Source organism: Acartia tonsa, chromosome 6 (assembly GCF_053477335.1).
Source record: "Acartia tonsa isolate MP-2025a chromosome 6, ASM5347733v1, whole genome shotgun sequence".
NCBI lineage: Eukaryota > Metazoa > Arthropoda > Copepoda > Calanoida > Acartiidae > Acartia > Acartia tonsa.
The window spans coordinates 30,585,061-30,594,409 of record NC_137265.1 but is presented as its reverse complement, the minus strand read 5'-3'; positions in this window follow the sequence as shown (position 1 = coordinate 30,594,409).

Genomic DNA, 9,349 nt, shown 5'->3' with positions numbered 1-9,349 from the left:
TTCTTTATTGGCGACTATATACAGTATGCTTTTGTATCAGAAGGGATAAAAAATAACTAATTCAATATTTTTAAAAGGAAAAAACAACTAGTTCAATACTTTTACAAAACAATTTGACTTTAGTTTTTCTTCAGATTCCTTGTCCCTTATTACAGAAGCTCAAGAACTATAGGGATAACTTTCTAGTGTACTTGAATTTTTTTGTACTAAATATGTTCCTGAAACGTTTTAGATATTTCTAATTCTTAATCAGTGTATTATTGGTTTGATCATAAAAAAATTAAACTAAGCTATCCTTTCAACGCCTGTAAATATTTCAAATTTTAATCAGTGCCTATTTTAGTAGCATAGCTACTCTATCGGGGGTAGAAATAACCACACGAACGGTCGACAAATACGAAGTTAGTGAGATCTAAAAAGTTATTACCAACTATTTAGCCGTTGTTGAGATCTTAAGAACTAACTATCACAGAAAAAACATTTTATAAATTAAGCTTAAAATAATACCTATTGTTTATCGGATTTGTAATTATTTTGCTGAAAACAGGCTTAATAAAAATTTCAGTCCAAATAATTGAGAAATGAGTAAATTTCTTATATTGACGACAAAAAAAACAGTTTTAAAAAACAGTTTACCAGCCGCTATTTGAAAGAAAGTAAAAATATGTGCAAGAAAAGTTTAATAATACATTTGAAATTAAAGTTTGTTTGGGATAAAAAATTGGGAAACATTTTTAATTTGAATTTGTGAATGTGTATTTTCTTTTTTCTTTTCTCCCCGGGGAGTTACTTCAAATAAACATACCTAACATGGCAATATTGCTGTTCAATCAATTCCACCAAATAATTAGAACCACAAATTATCATTCTGGAACAAATATTAAAGTAAAAGAATAGAGGGTGCACGGGCTATGTGTAGCTCTACCCACGGAGTGAGGACACTGTGTCGATTTTTTGATGTTTTTTTTTTAAAATCATCTTCGGAAATATAAACACAGTCACATACCTACAAAAAAAACAGAAAGCAATTTCAAGTAGACGAAAAAGGTCTCCAGGTAGTTGTCTGGATTATACATCTATACTTATACGTCTATTGAAAAACTCATTAAACTCCTTTGATAATAGACTAGGCTGTGCACAGTAGCATCTAAGGGATCTGTATTCGGAGAGGGATGTAATGGGCCTAAAAATAGCCTAAACCACACTTAGACTTTAGTTCCAAAAAAAAAGTTTTAATTCATCCATGACCTGTGTGAAGCTTCCTTCAGCCCTTTACGAGATCTTAATCGACATACATAAATACAGAGACACATCTTTTTTTGCAAATATAAAATAATTACGGCTATTGCAACAAGCCGGAGGTGATTGGACAATGGTAATATTATGTTTTATCAAGAAAAAAATATTTTTATCAAAATCTCAGGGTTTAGGGAGCCTGAAACCTCTGTCAAACTTATACGTTGTTATTATATCAACATAAGTTATTAGAATTGTTTATGTCTTATGTAATGTCATATTAAACCAAATCCTATAAAATTTCTTAGGCTAGATTCTAAGTTGGGGTTTTTCAAAGTATCACATATTCCTTTATATTTATGTATGTAAGGCCTAGGAAACCCTAGACAAAATACTTTATAAAATTTTTGTCCATTGCTGATATAATTAATGTCATTAGAATAATAATTAGTCAACTTAACCAATTGAAATAGTCAAAACTGATAATATTCCAGTTTCAACCCCCCCCCCCCCTGTATCCCTGATATATGAAAATCGTAAGAATTTGACTGAGTTTCAATCTTGAAATGAAATACTGGTTAGCCTGGACAAAAAACATTTTTTGTTAAAAATAGCTAGTCAGTGCTTGTAGTAAGTAGTAGATGTAAAATGATTCATAGAATTTATATATGCAATCAGTTTTTTTTGAAGTAATTTAAGTTAAAAAATAAAAATAAGTTGGCTTTAAGGTACTAAAACGCAACAAAAAAGAAGAAAATTGCCATTATGAACAAAAATAGTAAGATCATTAATTTGACACCTTACTTATTATTTTCTGTTGAGTAATTATTGAAAAAATCTATTTTGTTGAACACCGGTGAATCAAAACTTTGAACTTTGGGCGCTCGTCACGAATAGGCTAAAAAAATCAGAAAAGTTAGGACACGTTCTTTAGAATGTTCTTGGTTTCCCTCAAAGTGCATATTTAGCACTTACGCCCCCCCCCCCCTTATAGTTTTAAAATAAATTTAAAGTAATGCGAAGGAGAGGTTTTCAATGCGAAACCGCTATTGTAAGCCCTAACCCTGGGAAAATATAACTGCGGGGATATAACCCTGCAAGACTACCCATTACCCAATATAACCTAACCCAACCTGACATAAAGTAACAAAGAAACCTACAAGTAGTTAAGTTGTTTTTTGTCTAAAGCTAAAGATCTCGGAATATGCAAGTCGGAGTCCGAATGTTTTTTTTCTCAGAGAAGCTTTATAATTATCATGGGGTGTTTTTAGGCTATTTTCATAACCTACATCGAAGCTAGGGGCGAAGTAATTAGTATTTTTTTCATGAAAAAAGATGGAAGTTTATTATTAAAAAACACATTCTGCGAGTTGAAATTGAGTGATTTGGTTCAGTCTAATGTATATAATATCTAAAAAAAACATCAACTATACATGTTTTTTCAATAAATTATTCAAAAACTAAATTACATATCCATTTCTAGAGTATAGTTGTTTATGGAGTGTTTTTACATTTTGACAAGGACAATTTTGTATATAAGTAGCGCAGTAATGTTTATTGTGTTTGAATATCAAATGGGTTCCTTATTAAAAGCAAAGCTTTTCTAAAATTAGTGTCTATTCGCCCCTGTATATGTTAGAATTGTCTATTGATTTAAAACTTTACAAAATGTTTATTGTGACAGTTAGGCATTTTAATTTAGATAACGTAGCAACTTTTTGGCATTACCAGCAAGTCCATTTTAAAGTTTATTAACTTATCATGACATTTTACCAAAAACTATTGAGCCATTTACGAGATCTTTGTGGACAAACAGATAAAGATCCTGTCGCTTTATATTATTTCATTTTTCTTTATGGATATTTTTCTTTTAACAGAAAAGGTCTAAGAGTGTTTAGGGAATGAAAACATACAGACCTCCAATGAAATAACCATCTAACCTCTACCCAATGACGTCAAAAGTTAGATTCCCATAGCATAGATTATTTTACTGATGCAAATTCACGCACAAATATCCATGCAAATAATTCATATTAAACTTTTACATTTCATACCTAATAGAAAATCTTCCAAATGGCAAACTTATAAAAAGTATGACATTTCATGCATTTAGATATTAATTAGTAACAAAAAATAGTTTTTAATTCATCTTCTGTTGAGAACAAAATACCTTTCTCATCATGTCAAATAGTTAAAGAAGGAATTACAGATGATTTATTGAAGGTTAAGTGGGCTAAATTTAACAATTCTTTTTTATAGGAAGCACCCTGTTTGACTCGTTTCTAACCCTTGCTGGAAGTTTTATCCCTGCAGGACTTATTTGTTTTAAATTACACAAAACTAATTTTTTACTTCAATTCCCAAATATTTTTAACATTTATGGAAAATATTTCATGTCACACTCAATAGAATTTTTTTAATATAATGCGCCTGTTTTATACATTGCAAATACTGAGTGTGTACAGTTTTAATCATTTAAATTGTATCCACGGTTCTGGAAAATCAGAGAGACAGTTAGATACAGAAATGGATATATTGAAATGTATTTCACAGCAATGTCCAGGTGGACTGGACATATAAATTGATAGGTAGATACCATTTGCTTCTTATCATGTAGGGGTCCTCCTGAAGTTCCAATATATTTGAACCCTGTAATAAAAAAATCAAATTGGGAGAATTTTGAATCACCTTTCCCCTCCAAAAAAAATTTACTCCTAAAACCTTAACAACCCATTAAAAATTCAGCACCCCCCCCCCCTCTCCCCAACCCAAACCAAAATGTTGAACGTCTTTGGCAAATTACTAGTTAAATTCTAGACATATTAAAACAATGTATTTTTCTTGAATGAACTAGGATATTATTAGTTTAACTCTCCAAATACATAGTAATCCATTCTTGCATTAACTGAAATAGATAAAGAGAAAGAGTAGAGGAGAAGAGAGGAGGTGGGGATGGGTAAATGAGAGAAAAGATTAGACACAATTTAGCACAGACACAGTTGGCACCAATTCATTTGAAACCATCCCTGTCTAACTTTGTGTTGATATTACATCAACAGAATTCGTCGTTTTAATATCATTATACACAAATTACACAAAGCTAAGGCCAACTACAAATAAGGCATAAAGGTTACCATATGGTTGTAAGACAACGATGCAGGGATCGCAGATGCCATGTCTAGCTGGAAATGAGGCGAATCTGGTTCACTCTTTATAGATATTACAAGCAGTTTCTTCCTTAGGATCTAGAAACTTTGTTTTCAAGGGTGTAGGGAGAAGCAGAAAAAATTCAAAAACAACCCAAGACTTGAATCTTAAAAATAAAAATGACCTAAAATCATCTAGGAACTATGTGAACGTTTCCTACATAAGAGAAGTCTATTGATTCCTAGCTTAAGCTACAAACAAAAACCTTACTACTTTTTATTATGGGATGCAAATCATGACCAAATGGCAAATATTAACCATTAAAATTGTATGTTAACAAAATGTATCCAATTTTAACAGAGTTGAAATATATTCTCTAAAGCAGTGGCGTTAGCAGTCATAGATGGAATCATATAGAGCTAGGTATACAAATTTACCTCAGGGATATTACGGGATAAGACGATATACAATAGATTGATGTACTTATTATATTCAGAATTATGATAAAAAAATTATCCTTTTATAGATTAAAATTATCTGTGTAAAAGTTTAAAACTGAAGTTTGGACATCATAACCAAGATTTGTAAAAAGCCTCCAGAGTTTTATAAATCCACGAATGAGAGATAAATTTCATAAAACTTTGGGTACCGGTATAATATTCAGTCCATGGAAGTCTTTTCTACAAACAAGGCTACCATGAAAAGAAGATTTTCTAAGATCTTAAATGACACAAGGGCAAAGATTTAATGCCAAATCATAGTATTTATATTTTTATAGAAAATAGTTATTGTCTCTATTTTATTCTGTTAGTTTTTAATTTAATTGTCATTCTAAAAATCTGTTTACATGAATTCTAACTTAAAATTATATTAAAAAATAGTTATAAAACACAGTCAAATGCTATCTGTAAGTCAAAATTTGTCATAATTCCATAAATTTAAGAAATCTATTCAGGATTGACTTTTCAAATTATTCCTTATAATGTATGGATGGTTTAAGAGTGGTTGAATTCTACGGCTTTGTGTGTGAGTGTGTGTGTATGTGTGTGTGTGTGTGGGTGGATGTGTATGTTTGTGTGTGTCATATCTGTGCTGATTTATCTTGAGATTTAGAGAATTCCTGCCACTGTAATTGGGAATATTTATCGTTTCAATCCAAAACCTCTAAATTTCCTTTTCCCTTTTTACTCGCACACACACCCACACGAACACACATACACAAACACACACACACACACACACAAACACAATTTTTATACACAGATACAAGACCTATTCAACTTTGAAGCTATTTTGTATTAACATAATCAATGCATTATTCGAATAGAGTTATATGAAAGTTATAGGTTTTAAGCAGTAATGCTTAATCTTAGACATGGTATTGACAAAAGTCATTAACTCATGGATCTTAATGGATAAGTCATTGCACATCCCCAATGATGATGGACAGAGTTATACACCCTATGTATTGAATTATCAATTAAAAAATTGGGCACCGCTGGCCCAAACCAATATGTCAAGATTTTTAAAAATACCCAAATGTTTAGCCAGAGGATAAGAGAACGTGTTTATAAAACTTGAGGTACCATATATGTTTACAGTCCTATCTCCTCATTAAAACTTATATGTCAGAATAAGGTTTCTGGGTTTAACATGGAATACAAGTAAACTCACAGCTAGCTTTTATGTTGACTAAAATAAGCTTTTCTTTTACCATATTTATCTTTTTGTTTGTGTGTGTATTTGGGGGATGGGGGGGGGGGGACTTCAATTTTAAGAAATGTTGAATTCGAATTGATCAATTTATTCTGATCTAAACAAAAACTCGGGTTTGCACGGTTTACACAATAGCCGATACATTGATGTACATCCCCAATGATGATAAACAAAATTATCCTTTCTGCAAATTACAATTAGTGGTTAAATAATTTAATAAACCAACTAATAAAAATTCAATAAAAGTCCCCAAAGTTGATAAGCCAATGAACATGAAAACGTTGTTATAAAACTTTGGGGACTGGTGTAATAAAAAGACTAATGTTCTCTCCCCCACTGGGTTACAACTGTGATATTTTTTAATGCTTTTATAACTGTGGTTGTGGATGACTTTGATTTCACGTTCATAGTTAGAAGATCCTTACTGTACATGGTTTTATGTTGTGTCTGTTTATTGGGCCAATGCATTTCCTCTATTGTCAGTTCTTGTGCTGAATAAGCATGGCATAACTATTCTTACCGTCATTGGTATGACATTATTGAATGTAAAAAAATTTTCTTATTTAATTGACAAATTCCTTTATTGGTTGGTTTGTTAGACAAATTTTAAGAAATATGGCAAATTATTTTATGTAGAATATTCGCCTCATGTCTAATATTCGTGAAAACGACAATTCTGAATTTGACAGGAGCGATCCCACGTCCCTTTACCCGCGACCCGGTCAGGAGTTATTGGGAAGCATAAAAATTTGATTGAGTTACCCATTCAACTGAAAAATAAAAGGGAACATCCTGCCAGTCACACCTGGACACAACTGTTTGCAGGTTTATCAAAACAAATGTATGATTAACAAATTTTATGATTTACATATCGAACAATAAAAACACTCCACTCCCCCCTATTAAAAAAAAAGATAATAAGAGTTGAATGCATGGTTTTATCCTATTCCTAGCCCCTTCAGAGTGACTAAACCCTATAGAGTTACCCAGTAACTAATATAACCTTTACCTAACCTAATTAAACTACTACCCTTTTTTTAAATAGGGAAGGGTTGGGGGGGAGGGGGGTGCTCAACTAGGTGTTTTGAGGGTCTCTAACTTTAATTTTTATTTTCTGTTTTCTATCAATCACAATACTGTGACCTATTTATCCTATTATATTTTTTTTGTCAGTAGCTTAGGATTTTGAAAACGACTGAACCGTTTGAGTATCCTATTTTAGAGATTTTTAATTAAGTCCCATAACGATATTTTCTGTCTTTTCTCACTCCTTTTTATACAGAACCCCTTAATGTTTGGGGCGCAACTGCTATTACTTTATAATATACAAATTAAAAAAATAAAATCAATTGATATTCTAACAGCAAGGTGAAAATTAAAAAGACAATAGCATATAACTTTAAAATTATTATTTCTTTAAGTTTATTCCCTTTTATATTTTTGGACAAACTTTTTTAACAAACCCTAAATTTAGCTGAAGTGAGGTGTGATTGTCAACCTTATTGGATGCATATTATTTATTTCCAGATATCAGTTTTTATTTTTCAAATTGCGAATATGAAATCATGTACATCAATCTTTCTTTGTCTAGATATATCTTACTAACAATTTAAATATTTTATTTAGGTTCACATTTCAAGCTAAATATTCCAGAAATAAGGGTCCATTACTCTTATATAAAACAAGGATCACAGCATCCTTGTTAGCGAAGCTCTAAAAACAAACGGTAGATCAAAAGAACATGAACACTTGTAGAGAGTCAAAACTTTCTGGTAATGATTATAGAGCTCTGCTTTTGAAAAGATTAAAATTAACTTATTTTATTATGTTTTTTTAATTGGGAGTAACTTAAATTGCATTTTAGTATACTGACGTATACGCACCCTAATTTAAAGTGGGAGGAAGTGGCTAAAAATAGCCCACAACCATCCAGAAACCTATCTGAAGCTTTTCTTAAGCATAGAACTCAAAGGGTTTTTTGGTCATTAAGATCTTAATAAACAAACAATAAAAATCATTATTTCTTTAAATAATAAATGTCTAAGAATAAATGGATATCCCAGCCAACCACTATTCCGGTGGTTGGGAGTCGGAGGACCTTTTTCGTCTGCTAGCATTAGTTTAGTTTTTTTTTTATAGCTGTGTCAATATTTCCCACGCTATTGGCTGATATTCAAAGACCCAATTGAAGGTCGGCACAGGATTCCCACAGGGTTAACAAACAGTTATTTAACCCCAGTCTCCTCTATTCCTTTAATTTTAATCTTTAAATTACAGGATATTTACTGCACCACTATAACAATTATGTCTCATCTTAGCACAGCTACAAAGTTAAGATAAGCTTTGTAAATGGCCGCTGAGTATGAAGTTTAACTTGGTCAGACGGATGGACGGACGGAAGACCCTAATCAAAGAGTAGCTTCGCATCTAATAAAAATATTGGATATTTTTTAATAAGTTTTCCCAATAAGAATTTGACTTACTATAATTGTAAAATCATAGAATAATACGATAAAGAATACATGCGTTATATTTATTAGCTCTTACAGGTTTTTTAAATTAATTTATTTATAACTCCTGCGGGAGGATCTAACTATGTAGGGCCCTAAGTTTACGGGGTATTAACCCTGCAGGGCTATACATTACCTTACCTAATATACCAATATTTCATTTAAAATAATTCAAAACAGCCTGCTTTATTGCATCAAGATCCATGACAGATCTATATAGGAAATAAACGTCTATAAATGAGCTCGAGTCTTCCAATAGTAAAGTGTTTAAAACTCATAGTGCTCCAATAATCCTCATTAAACTCTCATTGACCAAAGCGATAAGACCTTTATCCTATTTGTTTATGGAATGAATTAAGTTTTTCACTTCATGTAGATATTTGAATTACATTGAAGTATTTAATCCTTATTTCATAAATAAAAAATATACGTTCATAATAGAGTAAATCTAAGAAAACTGTATTTTAAAAGAATTCGATTGTGGCGACACTTCCTTTGTGTTAAAATATTAAAACTAAAATTTTAATCATATTAACCCTTTCGTGATGGTAATGTGAAAAAAATATAATCGAAAAAAATCTTTTTAAAATCATTTAAATTAATAAATATTTACTTCTTTCTTTTAGATAATAATGGCGGGGGAGGAAATGATTTATTGAGAAATAGATAAATAGATATGTACTTATAGAAAACTAGCTAATAGCGATATAGTTATATTGAGCCAACTCTAGTAATAAAAT